The following is a 22,049-nucleotide window of genomic DNA, read 5'->3' on the forward strand; positions in this document are numbered from 1 at the left end:
TTGTAATTTTTTTAAATCGGTTAACAAATAGTCGAGTTATAGCAGAAAATTAATTTTGTAATTTTTTGTCTGTTTTCATGTCTTCCAATTTACATTCAATTTGATGAAATATTAATTGTTTTTTTTTTATTTATTGTTATTTCTAGTATTGTAAATTAGTATTAAATTATGTAATAATTTTTTTCACAATAAGATTTAATATTAGATAATAATAATAAAACAATTGATATTAATAATTCACTTTTGAATAATTCTACACAGCGACTATTACTATGGATCATTTTAACAATGTAAAAATGAAGCTCATTTTATCAGGAGTGATGTTCAAAACCATCACAATCAACGTATCTGGGGCGAAAATGATTTTTCCTGCATATATGGGCAGGTATTTTTTATTGACTCTATTTTGGGTTCTACCATTCTACCAAATCGTTTAAATGGAGAAAAGGTTTTTGCTCATTTAACCGAAATTCTACCGCATTTTTTGGAAGACCTACCTCTACAATTAAAAGAAAATATCTGCTTTCATCACGATGGAACTCCAGCACATTTCAGTCAGTTGGTATAAGATTTCCTTCACGAAACTTTGCAAGAAAAATGATAAACCGCGGAAAGCCAGTGACTTGGCCTGACCGATCACCTGAGTTAAACCCTCTTGATTTCTACCTGTGATTCCATTTGAAACATATTGTTTATTCAACTCCACATTGAGGTTCTTCAACAAAGGATCCAAGACGGATTTCAAGAAATTAAGAATACTCCCGGAATTTTTGAACGGATAAGACAATCTCTCAGAAAAAAACTGGAGACTTATGTAATATTTAATGGTGGACACTTTGAACATCTCTTATAATTTTTAACTGTTTATTTTTTTTTTTTAAATTATAACTAATATTCTACAAAAATTAACGTAAGATTATCGCAGTTAGTTGTTTTATATTTTTAATTATTAGGTCTATTATTGTGAAAAGATTATTACTTAATTTGATACTAATTTAAAATAATAGAATTAACAATAAATAAAAATAATATTTAATCGAATTGAACGTAAAGTGGAGGACATGAAAACAGACACAAAATTAGAACATCAATTTTCTGTCATAAATTGGCTATTTTTTAACCGAATTTAAAAAATAAAATGTCGTTTTGTTTAAAATGAAAATTTGATAAAACCAATATTTACGGAGATATAATGGATTGAAAAAAAAAACATGGCCGCCAATTTATAATTTGTGAAAATATTTAATTCCCGATTTTTTTGGTAATTTTATTACCAAGACGCTTACCAAATATTAATGTGATTTCTCTATCCGAACTTGAAATATACATTTTTGTATAAAAATAACAAAATGGCGGACAGGAGGAGAACGAAGGAGAAATCATCCTTTTTTCTAAGGATATTTTTTGTTTAATTTTACAAGTAGAATCCGTAAAAGTATAGCCAGCCCACCATTTTAGAATCACTCTGTATATACAAAATATAAAATCATGTAGAAATATGTAGACTGTTATAATTGCTCGGGTCCAGTCAAATCCGCTTGGCGTCGCCATGTTCGTACAGATCAGCTGATTACAACGCATTTTTTTTTATTGAAAATTTCAATATTGGTTGCTTAGCTACGCGGTTGTTTGTCGGATTTTACAATGAGTGTCTTGAACGAGCAAAGAGTTGCTGTGAAATTTTGTGTTAAACTCAGAAAATCTGCGAGTGAAACTTTTGATATGCTCAAGACGGCTGACGGCAACGTTGCTATGAAGCGTGCGACACGTTTTAAATGGTATGTAAAGATAGTAATCAGTCAATTGAAGACGATGAGCGTCCTGGACGTGCTTCTACGTCAACTGACGACTCACACGTAAACAAAATCAACACCTTGGTTCGAGCAAATCGACGTCTGACCACCAGAGAGCTTGCTTAAGAGTGTAGGATAACAGTTTAAACGTGTTACGAGATTTCGAGATCATTTTACGAGAGTGGTGACTGGTTTTTTCATCAAGACAACGCTCTAGCTCTTAGAACGTGAGTTTTTGGCCAAACACCCGATCATTGTTCTTCTCCACCTTCCTCCTTGTGACTTCTTGTTCCCCAAACTCAAAAGATCTTTGAAAAGAAGATTTGAGACGATTCCCGAGATTGAGGCAAATGCGACGAAGGAACTGAAGAACATCACAAAAGAAGCGTTCCTGGACTGTTGTAGACAAAAGTGGAAACACCGTTGGGATAAGTTTGTGCGTCGGGGAGGAGAGTACTTTGAAGGGGACCCAGACAAATAACTTCTAAATAAAGTAAATTTTGTTTTATGACATTAGTCAACACTTTTTTTTTGAACAGACCTCGTACATATATATATATATATATATATCAAAAAATTGAATATTTACATGTTTATATATTTGTTTTACGTGTATAAAAACCAAACAAACTTTTTTTACATTTATATATATAAAATACATAAACACACACACACACACACACACACAGAGAGAGAGAGAGAGACACACACACACGCACGTATTATGAAGTTTATAAAGCACAGCAGTTGTTTTATAAATGAGTTGTCGATGATATAACAGTTTACAAAATAGAAATTTTGCTTTCAAAAAAGTTTACATCTATTATATCTAATCTACTTGAACGATACATACACACGACTATAGTGAACAAACATATTTGTATGTTTAGTATATGACAGAAGTTTACATAATATCATGAAATGACAACATGATAGGATGAGTTTTAAAAGCAAATTGTAGATGTGTGAGTGTGCATGCGCCCGTATATGTATGTGTGAGAGACATTAAGGTTTGAGAGAAAGGGATATTTATAAAATTTAAGAGAGTGGAAATGTTGAATAAAGGTAAATTTCAAAAGTAAAGTTGGGAAAACTGTCGATAGAATTTATCCAAAAACAAGTACGTTATTTTATTTATATATACTTCTCAAGTAAACCTGTTATAAGTTTCTATTCACAATATGATCATAAAATTTGTATAATCGTAAAAGAGGAACACACTTATTTAGAAATGCTTAACAAGAAATATAACAAAAATAAAAGATGTTTTACAAATGTTACAAAAAAAGTAAAAGTAAAAGTCAAGAAAAGATATAAAAGTTGACAGTAAAAGTAGATTTTTGTATAGGCTTATGTATTTTGTTTGCTTGTATGTAAATACGTGTAATAAATATTTATTGGTATCAAAAAATACTTCTGTTAGAAAAAATAGATACCGAATTTTGATAACAATAACGTCAAGTCTCACTTTCTTTTCCTGTTCAGCCTCCGAAACCACCGTAAAGTTTTACTTACGAGGATCAATATCGATGATATGTATGTGGTAGATTTTAAAGCGAGGTTAGACTGTATATTCATAGGTGATGAATGAAGACAACACCTTGTTGCTTGTTGAATAATATGGTTTAATGAATTGACGTCATGACAGTTAACGAAATGAATTGTAACATAACGTATAAATTGACATATAAAAATAAAAAAATATAAAATTAAATAAAACATTAAAGCTAACGTTCATCCGAACAAAAAATGGAGTCAATCCGGACTAAGTGTATGACGTTACCGCCTTGGATCTAATTCGAGCGCCGAATAACTATGAGTAACACTAATTGTTCATCCGGACGAAATGAAAAATGCGACTCCACTGAGCGGGATTCTAATGTAGAATGCTAGGACGGGTTAACTCTCCGGTAAGCGCTAGCACCCATAGATCGCAGCACCGGTCGGCTTGATTTGGAACGGAACAGTATGAATGTAAATGAAGCCTTGTACAGTCTCAGGTTAACAATTATTGAGATATGTGGTTAATTGAAAATCAAACCACCAAAGAACACCGATATCCACGATCTAGTATTAAGTTACACGTTTTTGAAGTTTATATAATATTGCTGGAATATTTATATTCCAGGCCATTTATCTAAAAAATTATGGGAAGGAACATACTAATGACTTAACACTATCTGTGATATTTATCCGTATGACCTTCAAAAAATATCTAATTCATATGTATGACTACATATTCAAACGTAAAATTTTCTTCTATTTTCATTAGTGTAGTTAAAAAATGGTCATTTCCTTTGAAAAAAAAAGGTTAAATCCAAGGTTACTATAAGTTGTTCCCCTCCTATTTGAATGACTTTTAAAGTAATATTTTTGTATTGCTCGTATCTTACAAGAAAATCGCCTGGGGTGGCTAAAATTAAAACCTGTATATACATATTCAAAAACAACTATAAAAACGAAATTCTTACCTTTTTTGTTTTTATAAACACATCCTCTGTTTTTTTTATCCGAAGAAATTTAGAAAAAAATTACCGCCTGGATTTCATCTGTAATAAAAAATAGAAAAAAAAATTAATAAATCAGTAAATAATAAATGAGGCTAAAAGGATCTTTTATACGTTTTCATTTATAAAAATTATATATTTACAGATTTAGAAAACAGGCTATTATACAAATGAGCAATTTAACATCAAAAGATTTTAGATCCAGTGAGTTGCGATGAATGAAATGAAAATATAAATTAAATTCTACGTTTACTTTACTTAAAAATTTATATATTTACCATATTTTGATAAAATATATTTAAATTAAGTTCCCTAGGGCATAGTAATACACTGTTGTCTTCGAGTGATCATACTGGTTCAACTAACGCAAACGTTATTGTCAATTCCGTCGATTTCTTGTTGAATTTTCACCTTCATTTCATTCTAGATTGGTGATTCGAATCAAAAACTCTACCATCAAATTTCCCCGGAGGGAAATTCATAATTAAATAAATCTGAAGATCCCGAAAGTTAATACACTTTGGTGATAGTTTATTTTTCTATAAAAATCGCTTGAATCCCATCTAATGATTCGTTTGGTGTGTGATACTTTACTTTCTTGTTGAAAGAAGCCAGATTATTTATCAAAATTTGTTATTTAAGTGGTAAAATTTGTCGAAAACTGTACAGCAACCTTCTCTATTGAGAGTCTGATCAAAATATATTAACTGTATTATAAGATTACCATATAAATATTATCTATCATGAAATATTCCCTCAAACATTAGCTGAGACTTTTTAATCATCCAGTAACTAATGTTGTACAATTTATCATTCCTATACGAGGTGTGTGAGAAAGTAATAAGACTGGACTTTTTACTTACCAAAGTTTTTATTTTTTTCAAACAACAATATTGTCCCCTTCAAAGTATTTCCCTTGGACAGCTATACATCGGTGGAGTCGTGTTCCCACTCCTGATAGCAGCGCTGGAAGGCTTCAACCGGTATAGCATTTAACTGGTCGGTCACAGTCTTTTGAATGTTCTCCAGAGTTCCAAAAATGACGTCCTTTTAAGACACGTTTCAATTTCGGGAAAAGGAAAAAATCACAAGGACTCAAATCAGGTGAATAGAGGGGGGGGGGGTTAAGGAACCGTAGGAATGCGTTTTAAGGTCAAAAATTCCCTGAGATGGAAACGGCCGTGTGACACGGGGAATTGTCATGATGAAGCATCCACTTGCCTGTAATGTCTGGTCTCACGCGAATCACTCTTTTCCTGAGCATTTCAAGGACAGCTTTGTAAAACACTTGGTTGACAGTTTGTCCTGGAGGAACAAATTCTTTTTGCACTGTCAAAAAAGCAAATCGGCATGGTTTTGATCTTTGATTTGTTCATTCGACATTTTTTCGGTCGAGGAGATGATGGAGTGTGCCTCCATGATTGGATGCGGCCAAAGTCGCCGCGTTTTTATCCCTAAACAAGAACCGTAGGGAGAGGACATCAATCGTGACTGATTCTCCCACCGTCTTCTGTACATCACGCACAAGTTCCTCCTAGGATCCTAGGAGGTAACGGCGACGACATCCTTAACCAATAGATGGACTTGCCGAACGACCCTACCGGCCGTAACTGTAGTTCCTTCCAGTTTATCGGCATACGATGTTCGAATGCCGAAGATGGGCACAATGCAGACAATTAATAGCAGTCAATAACCTGAACGCGAATAACATAGTAGAGTGGTCGCTAAGGAGGGAGCAGAACTGGAAAGTTTTTAACAATTTCGCCGGTACGGTTCTACGCACTAAGGAAGAGGAGGCGCGACGAAGGAATAGTTAGGTTCAAACGTAAATAGGGATAGGTAGACAGCCCCGTCTCTGAGAGCCTGTATGCCCTGGCGTGCAGGCTTCGGTGAGGGGACGGGGACTCCGGGGAGATTTCGCGGGGATAAAATTAAAAGACCTAGACCCGGTCGGCGTGACTGGTTTTGGGGGTGCGCGCGCTCCTTGTGCTGGTTGCGCCGGTTTGAGGCAAATGGCATAAAGACCGAGACCCGGTTTCTGTCGGCGGGGGTGGGGAACGGCATAGCCGGGCTTTGCCCTCGTCGGCAGGAATTAGAGGCAGGCAAGAAAAGATCTAGTACCGGGGCGGTTGACCTGCCGTGCCGGGTGTAAAACCGGTGGGCGGGAAGACCGCCTTAGAATCAAAAGACACGTCTCTGGGCCGAGTATACTTAATTGGATGTCCGGTCCAGGGATGTAGGGAAAAAAAATAAAAAGTTTGTCGGCGTAACTGCTCAGCTGTGTATCTATTATCCTGGATCCTGATATGAAGGTCCTCGCTCTGACATCTTCTTGCCTAGAGAATGCTCCGCTCGCATGGCCCGGCGACACGGTGTCCTTGACTGAACGAAGGACATCTGCATATGTGCCTTTATCACCACTGTCACAGTAGGGGGATCTGCCGGCTTCCTCACCTGGACACGTCCCGGTGAGGAATTATTTCTTGAATCATAAGAAAAAATTTTATGATTTTTTGACGGTCAGTATGTTTGATGATGTAAACATGTTCTCAACTAAGAGGAACGGATACACAGTCAGACACACATACAAATGCCCTTTAGTAGGCTAGGATATATCTTTCTTGAGTATAAAAAATAGGTTTTTTTTTTTATTGTCGTTTAAGAATTAATCTTTATTTCCTTTCATTTTAGAAGATAAAACGTATTTGATGTATTTCGGTGAAAAGAACTAAAAAAAAAAAAAAAACAACATAAATTTCGTTTTACCTTTTTTCTTTTCCTAGAATAAATAACAACACAAGTTAATACACTTTTGAAGCTTCTTTTCAATGTGACATTCTTTAGTGTTCAAATATCTTATGTATATTTCAAGGAAACCAAGAATTCTCAAACATAATAATCCTTTATCCTTTGCTTTTATTTCTTATTTACAAACTTAAGTTATTTTATTTTCATTCATAAACCCTTTGTTATTATTTAAAAAGAAATTTTATTTAATTAATTTTATGACGTTTTCTTTAAATTTAATTCATGAACTTCTAATAATGCATTCAAGATTTATAGGTAATTGAATTTGTTATTCATTAAAAAATCTATAAAGCATTTTTAATTAGAAGCGAACAAAATATATAAAAATCTAGACGCTCTATGAAATCTTAATTTATAGATCCTCTTCTTAAAAATAAATAAACTCTTAATTATTACGTTACCCGAAAAGGATAAACTATATTTTTTCATAAAAAACATATTACTACTATTTACTTTTTAAATAAATTCCAACTAACGATGATTATGTAGACATATATATATATATATATACATATATATGCACACCCACACATACAAACACAAACACACACACATACGAGAGAGAGAAAGAGAGTGAAAGAGTTGGGATGTATTACGAAGTTCTTCCAGAACTTTCATAACCTTGCCTGCCCCCGTGGCGCAATTGGTAACGTCTCGGCCTTTCACCCGGTGGTTCCGGGTTCGAATTCCGGTCAGGTATGGCATTTTTCACACACTCTACAAAACATCCATCTCATTCTCTGCGGAATGAATTGCTTGACTGCGGACCCGGAAGTAGAACAAAAAAAAAAAAACTTTCATAACCTATTCTACTCCTCGTGAAAATAATGAAAAACGTTCATATAAAAATGTATACTAAAATGCTTCTTTTGCGAGTTACGGGTAGTGAAAGATTTCGCTCTGATTTCAGCTACCCCGGTGAAACGAAATGGTATTGAAATTTTTAGGATCTTAATTAAGGGTCTGTTTATTTCTTATGTTTTTTGACCTGAAAAATTGAATAAAATAAATCCCACTACCGTATCTGCAGTAGTTTATGAGAAATTTGGGGTGAAAAACCAATAAATTGGGGTAAAAACCATATTTTTTATGTTTGACGTAATAATTTTAATAATGAATGAACGTACTTTTCAAGTACGTGTAAACACTGAATATTCAACAGAAAAAAGATTGGAAAATGGCATACCACAAGGTTCTCCATTGAACGGTACCTTGTTCATGATCTAGGTTAATTAATTGATATTAATTATTCCAGCAGAAATCACTAAAAGTGTCTATGTCGAAGATCTGGCAATTGTATATACCAGCAACACGAAAGCTATAGTGAAGTACAAATTTCGACGTGCGATAAACTATCTCAACGAAGTTGCAAAAAATAATGTTTTCAAATTTCCACCAGAAAATATGTGTTGTGTACACTTCTGTAGGAAGAGAATTCCTCACCGAAGTCCTGTTTTGATCATCGACGTAATAGAATACAAGATAATGTGAGATTTTTAGGTTTATTACTAGATAAATCCCTTACACGGGAATAACATATACACTTAACATATACACATAACAAGTCACATTTCATATAAAACCCTAAATTTACGTCGCATGTAATTTTGGTTCTAAGAATTACATTCTGACTTCTGTTAACCGAAGGCGCAGAATCAAGGAAAAATCTTTCGCCAACCGACATTTCCTAACGAAGCGACTTCGAACCTATGATTATATGAACTTTCTTTTTTATTTTTCGCAATAGAATATGAGATCTGTTCAAAATATACGTAGACTAACGTCATAAAACAAAATTTACTTTATTTAGAAGTTACTTGTCTGGGTCCCCTTCAAAGTACTCTCCTCCCCGACGCGAATACTTATTCTAACGATGTTTCCACTTTTGTAAACACTTCTTGAACGCTTCTTTTGTGATGTTCTTCAGTTCCTTCTACGCATTTGCCTCAATCTCGGGAATCATCTCAAATCTTCTTCCTTTCAAAGGTCTTTTGAGTTTGGGGAACAAGAAAAAGTCACCCAGAGCGAAGTCAGATGAGTAGGGTGGGTGGGGAACAACAGTGATCGAGTGTTTGGCCAAAAACTCACGAGTTCTGAGGGCTGGAGCGTTGTCGTGATGTAAAAACCAGTCACCAATCTTCCATATTTCTGATCTTTCCCGCAGGATAGCGTCCCGCAGACGTTTGAGAACTTCAATTGGCAGACGTAGATTTGTCCGAACCAGGGTGCTGATTTTATCTACGTATGAGTCGTCAATTGACGTGGAAAGACGTCCAGGACGCTCATCGTTTTCAATCGACTGACAACCATCTTTAAAACGTCCTCGCCACTTAAAACATATCACATACTTCATAGCAACGTTGCCGTAAGCCGTCTTGAGCATATAAAAAGTTCATTCGAAGATTTTCCTAGTTTAACACAAAACTCTTTGCTCGTTCAAGTTACTCAGTCTAAAATCCGCTAAACGAAAAAAACACACTTCACAAACAACCGCGTAGCTAAGCAAACAATAATAATATTTGCAATAAAAAAACCGCGTTGGAATCAGCTGATCTGTACGAACATAGCGACACCAAGCGGATTTGACTGGAACCAACTGGACCAGCGTAATTTAAACAGTTTACATATTTTTTCAACAGACCTCGTAAGTATTACATTACTCACGAATCACTCTGTATAATGAAGAAAATATATGAATGGTAATTTATAGATTAAATCGGTTGCAAACCTTTATCTTAAGTAATAGTCTTATATTCGTTTTTTTTCTATATTAACTTATAGATTATATTACGAAAGAAAATAATATAGAAAACAGATGTAATTTTTTATGTATGGGAGAATTTTCTAAATCACATGAAATTGTAGGGAATTAAAGAAGAAGAAAAAAAGCCAAATGTTATTTTAAAGGGATTAAGTCCAACATTTTTCCCACGTATTCTTTAAATTTATTATTATAACTATTAGTTTTTATTACGTAAAATCAATATTATTCCATTTCATTGTTTATTTTTTCAACTGGAATAAAATCTTTAGAATGTAATGTTGTTTCATCTTAGTAAAAATATCGAAACATTCCTTTTAACTAATTTTTAATGATTTTATAAATATTTTTTTAATTTAATTATTTCTTTAAGTCCATTATTAAAAAGATCTTAAAACATAGAAAGATTAAAATCTCGTTTTATTAAAACTCATTTTTATTTTATAATAAATTTCGTTTTGGATAATAAAATCTAATATTGATTTTTACACGGCTGGCCATAAAAGATTTTAATGTATTTAGGGTGTATGAAAGTATGTTTGTTTCACAATAGCAGCTCAACGGCCGAATTAGTTTAGATTTATCACTCGGCATTGGATTCTTTACGTTAACATGAGTGTCATAGGCTATATAAATATGAATATATATGTAGTAGTGAAGATTTGCCGGTTGAAGTACAAACTTTAATGAATTGATTTAATGAACTGTGAACTGTGAGCCTCTATCACTGTGTTAGCTGGGTTTAAACTGAATGATTCCAACCAATCGAATGAATAATATTAAAGAATTAATTTTACGTTAAATAAATAATGTTAAATTTAAAATGATTCTTTTTTTATATTAATGGGCTTCCCGTGGGGCTACGCCTTTGAGTGATGCGAGCACCTTGTACGAGGCTAGAGTAATCATAACCATCAATTGTTAACCAACGGAATGCCTCTGGGGCGCTGTTTTGGTAGTGCTCTGCAAACAATCATCAGATTATAAAATTTTAACGAGGTATTTGTTAGTAGATTGAAGGCTAATTTGTGCATGCATCAGGTACATTTTCTGTCTAACATGTACCGATTATACGGAAATGTTGTTGTAATCTTCACCACCAATCTTTAGATTTTCAAAATTCAAACGGGGTATTTCCTTGTATAATACAAAATCATGATTGAACAAATGCAGAACAAAATTTAACTGACATATTCAGAAAAATCAAGTGGCTTAAACTACGTCGAAACCAGCATGAGCCTGGCGAGGTTGCACAAACGGTCTTTGACGACAGTACGATAAGATGTAATGCTACCAGTCTCACCCACCGGGTTGGTCTAGTGGTGAACTCCTCGTCACAAATCAGCTGATTTCGAAGTCTTGAGTTCTAAGGTTCAAATCCTAGTAAAGGCATTTACTTTTATACGGATTTGAATACTAGATTATGGATACCGGTCTTCTTTGGTGGTTCTTCTTTCTTTTCCTGTTTAGCCTCCGGTAACTACCATTTAGATAATTCTTCAGAGGATGATATGTATGAGTGTGAATGAAATGTACTCTTGTAAATTCTCAGTTCGACCATACCTGAGATGTGTGGTTAATTGAAACCCAACCCACCAAAGAACACCGGTATCCACGATCTAGTATTCAAGTCCGTGTAAAAATAGCTGGCTTTACTAGGACTTGAACGCTGGGACTCTCGACTTCCAAATCAGCTGATCTCGGAAGACGCGTTCACCCTAGACCAACCCAGTGGGTTTCTTCTTTGGTGGTTGGGTTTCAATTAACCACACATCTCAGGATTGGTCGACCTAAGACCGTACAAAACTACACTTCATTTACTTTCATACACATCATTCTCCTCCATCCACTGAAGTAATATTTACGGTGGTTCTGGAAGCTAAACAGAAAGAAAGAGAGTATGTAGGTATGCTTTAGGATTATGTGGCGCATTCTGTTCTTTTGAGGTTAGTTTGGTTGCCCTATGGATTCGTTCGTTGAGCGTTGCACAGTAATAAACCAAGAAGACATCAGTTGTAATCCAGGATTGGTCTAGTGGTGAACGCGTCTTCCCAAATCAGCTGATTTGGAAGTCGAGAGTTCCAGCGTTCAAGTCCTAGTAAAGCCAGTTATTTTTACACAGACTTGAATACTAGATCGTAGATACCGGTGTTCTTTGGTGTTTGGGTGTCAATTAAACACAAATCTCAGGAATGGTCGACCTGATTCTGTACAAGACTACACTTCATTTACACTCATACATATCATCCTCTGAAGTATTATCTGAACGGTAATTACCGGAGGCTAAACAGGAAAAAAAAGTTGAAAATACAACAGCTGATTAAATGTTTGAAAACAAATTAAAACGTGTGCATTGTTGTTGGAGACGGTCATTTTCAACATATATTATAAATTATTCTTGTTATTATAATATCAGTTTCTATAAAATAATAAAATAAAATACAAATTGATAATTAAGAAGTTTTATACACTTTCGTAATATCATTGCACGCAATTTTTCGAACGCACGTATATACAGATCAGATTCTCTTCGTGAGTTTTTCCTAATTTTGATATATATTTTATATCTTTCTCATGCTTTGTTTTAAAAGTAAGACTGTTTCAAATGATATTATTATTTTACTGACAAAACGTACATGAAATAGTTCTTATCTTTTATGGTCTATGTTTTTTTTGGATTCCCTAAATCATGTTTTTTTTCTTTCAAAATATTCGATTACATACAAATTATAAGAAATTTTCTATACCAGTGACTTGTAGATATGTATTGGAGTTATGTATTATATTTTAATTTAAATAAAAATATAAATCTTAAAAAGATTTAAGTGTAGGGTTAAGGGAAGCAATTTTAGGCCTCAGATTAATAGTAGAAGGAAGATTAAAGAAAAACAAACCAACAAACTTGGCATTTATAGACCTAAAAAAGGCGTTCGATAACGTAGACTGAAATAAAATGTTCAGCATTTTAAAAAAATTACGGTTCAAATACAGAGATAAAAGCACAATTCCTAACATTTACAGGAACCAAAGAGCAACAGTAATAATGGAAGAACATAAGAAAGAAGCCGTAATAAAAAAGGAAGTCCGACAAGGATGTTCCCTATCACCATTACGTTTTAATCTATACATACAACTAGTAGTTAATGATATTAAAAAACAATTTAGATCCCGAAGTAACTGTACAAGGTGAAAAGATAAAGTTGCTGCCATTTGCTGATGATATAGTAATTCTAGCCGAGAGTAAAAACGATTTAGAAGAAACAATGAACGGCATGGATTAAGTCCTACGCAAGAACTACCGCATGAAAATAAACAAGAACAAAACGAAAGTAATGAAATGTAGTAGAAATGACAAAGATGGACCACTGAATGTGAAAATAGGAGGAGAAAAGATTATGGAAGTAGAAGAATTTTGTTATTTGGGAAGTAAAATTCCTAAAGATGGACGAAGCAGGAGCGATATAAAATGCCGAACAGCACAGGTGAAACGAGCCTTCAATCAGAAATATAATTTGCTTAGATCAAACATTAATTTAAATGTCAGGAAAAGATTTTTGAAAGTATATGTTTGGAGTGTCGCTTTATATGAAAGTGAAACTTGGACGATCGGAGTATCTGAGAAGAAAAGATTAGAAGCTTTTGAAATGTGGTGCTATAGGAGAATATTAAAAATCAAATGGGTGGATAAAGTGACAAATGAAGACGTGTTGCGGGAAATAGATGAAGAAGGAAGCATTTGGAAAAATATAGTTAAAAGAAGAGACAGACTTATAGGCTACATACAAGGCATCCTAAAATAGTCGCTTTAATATTAGAGGGACAGGTAGAAGGGAAAAATTGTATAGGCAGGCCACGTTTGGAATATGTAAAACAAATTGTTAGGGATGTAGGATGTAGGGGGTATCCCGAAATGAAACGACTAGCACTATATAGGGAATCTTGGATTGCTGCATCAAACCAGTCAAATGACTGAAGACAAAAAAAAAAAAATAAGAATTAAAAATATGAATAAAAATTTTTCTTTAAGAAATCAAGATATACCAAAGTAAGTTATGTTAAAACATTTTATTCATACTTCAAAAAAAGCTAAGTAAAAAAATATTCATAATTTAAAAAACTAAGTTTGTTTTCTTAGGATCTTAATGTATTTTACCCAACCCATCTTTTTATTCTACGCTAAATCAAACGTCTCTCGTTTCTAAACAAAGTTTTATTTTACTTCTTGCTTGTTCTTTTTTTCTTTACCTTAATTTTTGAACTTTCGTACCTTTTATCAAAAGTTAGTTGATAAAGTAAAAACTAAACTTCACCTACATTTTTAACAAATTTATAATTTTCTTTTTTTTTCGTTATTACTACTTGCCTTCTGAATAATATGAATTTATTATTATATATTAATATTAATTCTTTTTTTTTTATATTTTACTGATTTTACTTATTAAAATAAAAGTAGTTTTGATTCCTAGGAAAAACGTGTTAAACAAGATTGTTTTTTTGGGATAACTGATATCGACTGTCATTTATGAGAATAAAAATTTATAGCTGATAAAAAATAACATGGGATTCGAACCCAGGCGGAAAAAAGACAGACACTACCACTCCGCCACGGAAATCGGCAGATTATTTAATAAGTAAAGCCTGTTATTGTTAGTGTTTGTGCCGTTAATTCTAACATTATCTGTTACAAGAATATTTCCTTATACGAAATAAAGGAAGTATTACGATTACGAAAATCACGGTTTCCAGATTTCAATGAAAATATCCATTTTTAACCATCCCTGAATCCATTTTGACTAGTTTTGGCGTAACATCTGTACTTTTGTACGTATGTATCTCGAATAACTCAAAAACGATTAGCCGCAGGATGTTGAAATTTTGTATTTAAGATTGTTGCATAACATCTGCTTGTGTAGCTCCGCTATTGATTGAAATCAACTGAATCAAAGTGTCCAAAAAAAACCCAAAATCCAAAAACATTTGGATGTTGGACTTTTTCTTAAATGCAGTAATAAGCCCTCATCGAGAGCTTTTCAACGATAAGTATAGCACTTATTTTTTCCAAGTTATACCTAAATGAAATTTTAATTAATGAAATATTTGTATTTTATAAGAGAGCACATTGGTTCGAATCAGTTTTCATCTCCTTTTTTAAGTCTTTTTTAATAAATATATTGATTTATTAATAATTATTGACATTCGATTGTAAAAAAAAAAATTACGATAAATAATAATTCAATAACAATATTAAACAAAATGAAAAAATATCAGAAATTTTATGTATTTTTCATGTGAAAAAAATGTGTATAAGTAATTTATTAAGCGTACAAGGAAGTTCTGTGGTGTCCACATCATAGTTTTCTATGAAATGAGACCTCAGCTGAATCTCTAAGTTATCTAATTAAATTTTTATGTGCTTTTAAAAAAATTATGTCCTTTTTGAATTACCCGGTATATTATTGTTCTATACAGAGTTATCATAAAAGAATGGTGCGGTTTCAGTAATTCATAGGAAGAATGTAGGGAAATTTCTAGAAGTTATATTGGTATCGCTGAAAGCCTCCAACCCAAAAGTTTGTTTTATCAGCAGTTGTAACCCCAACGTCAGTTCTTGTATTGTTGTTGCGGTGAGTTTAGTGAATTACTATGTTCTCAGATAAAGGCAAAGCAAAGTGTGTTTAATTGATGGCTGAATTAAAATCCGTAATTTTAGTTCAACGTGCGTTTCGACGTTAATTCGGAAGAGATCCGCCACACAAAAATAACATAACACGTTGGTTCAAACGATTCGAAAAAGCTGGATCGGTTAAGAAACAGAAATCAACCGACAGACCAAGTGTACCGGGCGAAACGGTTGAACTAATTAGACAATCGGCAATTACAAGTCCTGGGAAGTCCATCCCCCGTCCAAGCATCGAATTAGGTATTCCAAAATCAACAGTTCACAAAGTTTTACATAAAAAACTGAAATTACCCGCTTATAAAATCCAGATACGGCAGGAATTGAAATCCGATGATGGTGTAAAACGTTACGATTTCGCTGTTGAAATGTCGGACAGAATAAGTGAAAACGAATCATTTTTAGACGATATAATTTTTACTGCCGAAGCTACATTCCATGTGAATGGATGCGTTAACAGACACAATTCACAAATATGGGGCTCTGAAAACCCACACGCAATTATTGAGAAACTAGCGATTCGCCTAAAGTTTGGTGCGGTGTGATGAAAAATCGTGTAATAGGGCCTTTCTTCTTTGCTGAAAAAACAATTAATGGAGTTGTGTTAACCGATTATTGCTTTCCTCAGCCGGATGAACTCGAAAACATTCATCGACTTCATTTCCAACAAGATGGTGCTCCCCCGCACTTTAATGCATTTGTCACGGACGCTTTGAACGAAAAATTTGGCGATCGATGGATAGGCCGGCAAGGACCCGTACTTTGGGCCTCCAAGGAGTTCAGACCTGACACCTTGCGATTTTTTCTTGTGGGGGTACATCAAAAGCGTTGTTTATACACAAAAATTTTGCGACCTAAACCGCTTAAAAAACAGGATTAATGAAGCGATGACAACCATTAACGAAGAAATGTTAACTAATGTTTGGAGAGAAGTTGAGAGTATCGTTTGGACATTTGTCGCACGCATATTGAAGTTTATTAATTATGTAAAAAAATGTTTGAGACGACAAATTTGAAAAATAAAAAACATAAACTGTAAGTAATTCTGTTTTAATTTAAACCATGTTCAAAACCGCACCATTCTTTTATGATAAACCTGTATATTAATATGAATTATACAAGTAATAATTTGTCATTTTTATCCATACATTTTGTATATCTGTTCTAAAATTTTTAATTTTCTTTTTTTGACTTGATAATTTTGTCATATAAGCTTGAAGCGTGTGCATGAGAAATGGAAATGTAATTTAATAGTGAAAAATACCAAGTCTGAACGGGATTTAAACCTCGAAATTCCAGATGAAAATCCGAGACCACTCCACCACGGATATCGACGACTATGTTATAGTTTCTCTTAATCTTTCCAGGTTAATAATACAATAATCTTTTACTTATCCATTAAACAATTCATTAGACGAATAATTATTCTAAAAATAAAATAAACTGTTTATTTATTCCTTTCAATTTAAAAGATTAATTTCGAGTTAATGTAATTAAATAGATTCGAATTAAAGAAGTTATATTACACTTATAATTATTTTATTATAGCTATGTAATAGATATAGTATTAAAAGTAAAAAAAAAATAATAAACTGGGACAAGATACATTAAGCTCTTTTACTGGAGGTATATAAGCGTTTTATGATGAAATAAAAGCATTCGGTATTTTGTAGTTTTAAAAAGGGAAAAACTTAATGAGTTGCTAGGAAAAAAACGAAGGAAGCTTTTGACTTGAAACATAAAAGAAAAAGGATTAATACGAAACGGGAAATAAGAAAATAAAGTTAGTATTGAATTAAAATGAAGAAAGGAAAAAATATGGAATAATAAAATATAAATTAAAAAAGAATAAAAAATACATTATATTTTATTAAATTCTTCTTTCTGTAGATATCATTATTTATTTCATGTTTTGTTAATTAAATCTAAATCGATTTAAAAAACACAAAAAGGTTATCAGTTCAGTCTATATCTATTATTTTTAAACGTATTTTAAAAGCAATGTATCTTCTAATTAATTATTTTATTTTGTAGAGGTTTTTCAAACGGTTACGTTGTAAGTAATTTCCAAAAGATTTTTTTTCAACCAAAAACTACATTTCTTAATCAGAAGATTTAAAAAAAAAATTACATCCTACAAAGTAATGCGATCGCGAAAATTTTGGGTTTTCAAATTTCAACGAAAATATCCACTTTGACCATCCCTGAATCCATTTTGTCTGTACGTACGTATGTATATACGAGATGTGTGAGAAAAGTAATGAGACTGTATTTTTACTTACCAAAGTTTTTATTTTTTTCAAACAACAATATTATCCCCTTCAAAGTAGTTCCCTTGGGCAGCTATACACCGGCGGATTCGTTGTTCCCATTCCTGGTAACAGTGCTGGAAGGCTTCAACTGGTAGTGCTTTTAACTGGTCGGTCACAGTCTTTTGAATGTTGTCCAGAGTTCCAAAATTACGTCCTTTTAAGACATGTTTCAATTTCGGGAAAAGGAAAAAGTCACAAGGACTCAAATCAGGTTAGTTGGGGGGTTGAGGAACCGTAGGAATGCGTTTTGAGGTAAAACATTCCCTGATGGAAATGGCCGTCTGTCACGGGGCATTGTCATTATGAAGCATCCACTTGTCTTCAATGTCTAGTCTCAAGCGAATCACTATTTTCCTGAGCCTTTCAAGGATACCTTTGTAAAACACTTGGTTGACAGTTTGTCCTGGAGGAACAAATTTTTTATGCACGATACCCCTACTCTCAAAAAAGCAAATCGGCGTAATCTTGATCTTTGATTTACTCATTCGACATATTTTCGGTCGAGGAGATGACGGAGTGTGCCACTCTTCGCTTCGTTTCAGGATCGTATTCAAATATCCAGGATTCATCACCTGTGATCACACGATTGAAGAATTCTTTGTCATTGTTAATCCTCTCAAGAAGATCAACGCACACGTTTCTTCGATTGTCCTTCTGTTCTGTTGTGAGATTTTTCGGCACCGATTTCACACAAATCTTTCGCATGTCCAAATCGTTTGTTAAAATTTGATGTACGGTAAAAGTGTTCAAATTTAACTGTTCACTCATCATTCTTATTCTTAAACGACCGTCTGATCTCACAAGAACCCTCACACGTTCAACGTTTTCGTCAGATTTTGAAATTGAAGGTCTCCCTGAGCGAGGTTGATCTTCAACGTGTTCTCGGCCTTCCAAAAATGATTTTTGCCAGCGGAAAACTTGTATTCTTGATAAGCAATATTCCCCATAGTCATATTTCACCTTTTCAAATGTCACACTCGCGGATTCCCCGAATTTAACAGAAAACTTGATTGCACAACTTCGCTCTAAATTTCGATGCTCCATTTTCGTAACATACAACATCACTGATGGCGCTGTCAAAAATAATGTGTTTGCTGAACGGAGTTGAAACTGATACTGAGTATGTGGAAGGGATGAACAAACCGGTCTAGCACAGATCGGTAGACATAGCAATGGCAGATCACTCGCAGTGTTACAAATCACATTACTTTTCTTACACACCTCGTAGGTATCCCGCATAAGTCAAAAATGATTAGCCGTTAAATTTTTTAATTTTGGTAACATCTAATTGTGAACCTCCCATTCTTATTGCAATCAATCGGACCAAAAGTGTTGAAAACGCCCAAAATCCAAAAAATTGTGTTTTAAAATAAAAATACTATTTAATCAAATTGAACGTAAATTGGAGGACATGAAAACAGACACAAAATTACATTATCTTTGTGCCATAACTCGGCTATTTGTTAACAGATTTAAAAAAAAAATTAAATGTCATTTTGTACAAAATAAAAAAAGGCTTAATATTTTAGAAAATAACGTAATTTTGATAAACTAATATTTACGTAGATATTTTACGTAATAAAAGATATTTTACTTTTCTCCTCCTTTTTTCACATTCAGTGGTCCATCTTTGTTATTTCTACTACATTTCATTACTTTTGTTATGTTCTTGTTTATGTTCATGCGATAGTTCTTGCGTAGGACCATCTATGCCGTTCATTGTTTCTTCTAAATCCTTTTTACTCTCGGCTAAAATTACTATATCATAAGCAAATCGTAACATCTTTATCTTTTCACCTTGTACTGTTACTCCGAATCTAAATTGTTCTTTCCCATCATTAACTGCTAGTTCCATGTAAAGATTAAAAAGTAACGGAGATAGGGGACATCCTTGTCGGACTCTTTATTACGGCTTCTTTCTTATGTTCTTCAATTATTACTGTTGCTGTTTAGTTCCTGTACATGTTAGCAATTGTTCTTCTATCTCTGTATTTGAACCCTAATTTTTTTTAAATGCTGAACAGTTTATTCCAGTCTACGTTATCGGATGCCTTTTCTAGGTCTATAAACGCCAAGTATGTCGGTTTGTTTTTCTTTAATCTTCCTTCTACTATTAATCTGAGGCCTAAAATTGCTTCCCTTGTCCCTATACTTTTCCTGAAACCAAATTGGTCTTCTCCTAACACTTCTTCCACTCTCCTCTCAATTCTTCTGTATAGAATTCTAGTGAGATTTTTGATGCATGACTAGTTAAACTAATTGTTCTGTATTCTTCATATTTATCTGCTCCTGTTTTCTTTGGTATCATGACTATAACACTTTTTTTGAAGTCTGACGGAAATTCCCCTTTTTCATAAATATTACACACCAGTTTGTATAATCTATCAATCGATTCCTCACCTGCACTGCGCAGTAACTTTACAGGTATTCCGTCTATTCCAGAAGCCTTTCTGCCATTTAAATCTTTTAATGCTCTCTTAAATTCAGATCTCAGCATTGTTTCTCCCATTTCATCCTCCTCAACTTCCTCTTCTTCCTCTATAATACCATTTTCTAATTCATTTCCTCCGTATAACTCTTCAATATATTCCACCCATCTATCGACTTTACCTTTCGTATTATATATTGGTGCACCATCTTTGTTTAATACATTATTAGATTTTAATTTATGTACCCCAAAATTTTCCTTAACTTTCCTGTATGCTCCGTCTATTTTACCAATGTTCATTACGTAGATATAACGGATTGAAAAATAAACATGGCCGCCATTTTGTATTTTGTGTAGGAATTTAAGTCCTGATTTTTTGCTATTACAAAGACGCTTACCAAATATTAATGCGATTCGTCTATCCGAACTTGAGATATAAATTTTTATATAAAAATGACAAAATGGCGGACAGTGGGAGAACGAAGGAGAACTTGCTATTTTTCCTAAGGATATTTTTTGTTTAGTTTTACACGTAGAATTGGAAAAAGTATAGCCAGCTCAACATTTTAAAAACACTCTGTATATATATAATAGTAAATTTTGATTATTAGAAAATAAAATTTTGTTATGTGATATAAAAATCATAAACTACTTTCTATAGTAAGTATATATTAATGCAATAAAAATCTGGAACAAATTTATTGTTTGATTTATAGTCTGCAACACTTTTTATCAGATTTATTTTCTTTTATATTTTATGATAAAAAATTTTAAAATGAAACGTGCTTTTATCAACAAATAATGGTGCTTAAATTTCTATCTTCGACCTTATAGTTTTACAGTTTATCTATCAAAATTATGGGATCTTTTATTCTTTGTTTTTATATATTTTAATTTTATTTTTAGAAAAAAAAAACCTTATTAAAGTCATTTCTTTGCGTCAAGTAAAGTCTGTAGTATTTTATGTATATATATATATATATATATATATATATATATATATATATAATACTTGATTTTCAATAAAAAAAACAATAACTATTACATTTTCATTTTTTACGACTTGATATTTCATGAGTGTTTATACTGTAATATATTTTCTAAAATTGCACTGCAAGAAATATTATTTTATATTAACTTCAAATAGAAATATATATAAAATGATTCACGAACAATGTAACAGACTTTCAGGGTATATTCTACTGATAAACATAAAGAGAAATATGCATATAAATAACAGGTTCGGAAACCTATATAGGCTGGCGAAAGATTTCGCCCCGAATTATGAGCCTCGTAAAATTAAATCAAATGGTAATTCTTGTTTACCCAAAATAAAGCGTAAATTTAATTGTTATATGTAATATCTGACCATAAAAACTAAAAAAAACGTCTTAAATTTTAGTAGTTTTCAAAACATTTAGGTTAAAAATTATAGATTTGATCCGAAAAACAAACTATTTTTGAATGTTTGTCGTAAAATAACTTTGTTATATGGTTAATAAATAGATAAAAAGTTTAAATAAACTAGTAGAAAAATTGATTCTTAGAAAATTTGATGTATAAAATTTATAAAAGCTAAATACAACCGTTTATTACAACGAAACGAAACAAAACGAAAGTAATGAAATGTAGTAGAAATAACAAAGATGGACCGCTGAATGTGAAAATAGGAGGAGTAAAGATTACGGAGGTAGAAGAATTTTGTTATTTACGAAGTAGAATTAATAAAGATGGATGAAGCAGGAGAGATATAAAATGCCGAA

Source organism: Lycorma delicatula, chromosome 13 (genome assembly GCF_047948215.1).
Source record: "Lycorma delicatula isolate Av1 chromosome 13, ASM4794821v1, whole genome shotgun sequence".
Lineage (NCBI taxonomy): Eukaryota > Metazoa > Arthropoda > Insecta > Hemiptera > Fulgoridae > Lycorma > Lycorma delicatula.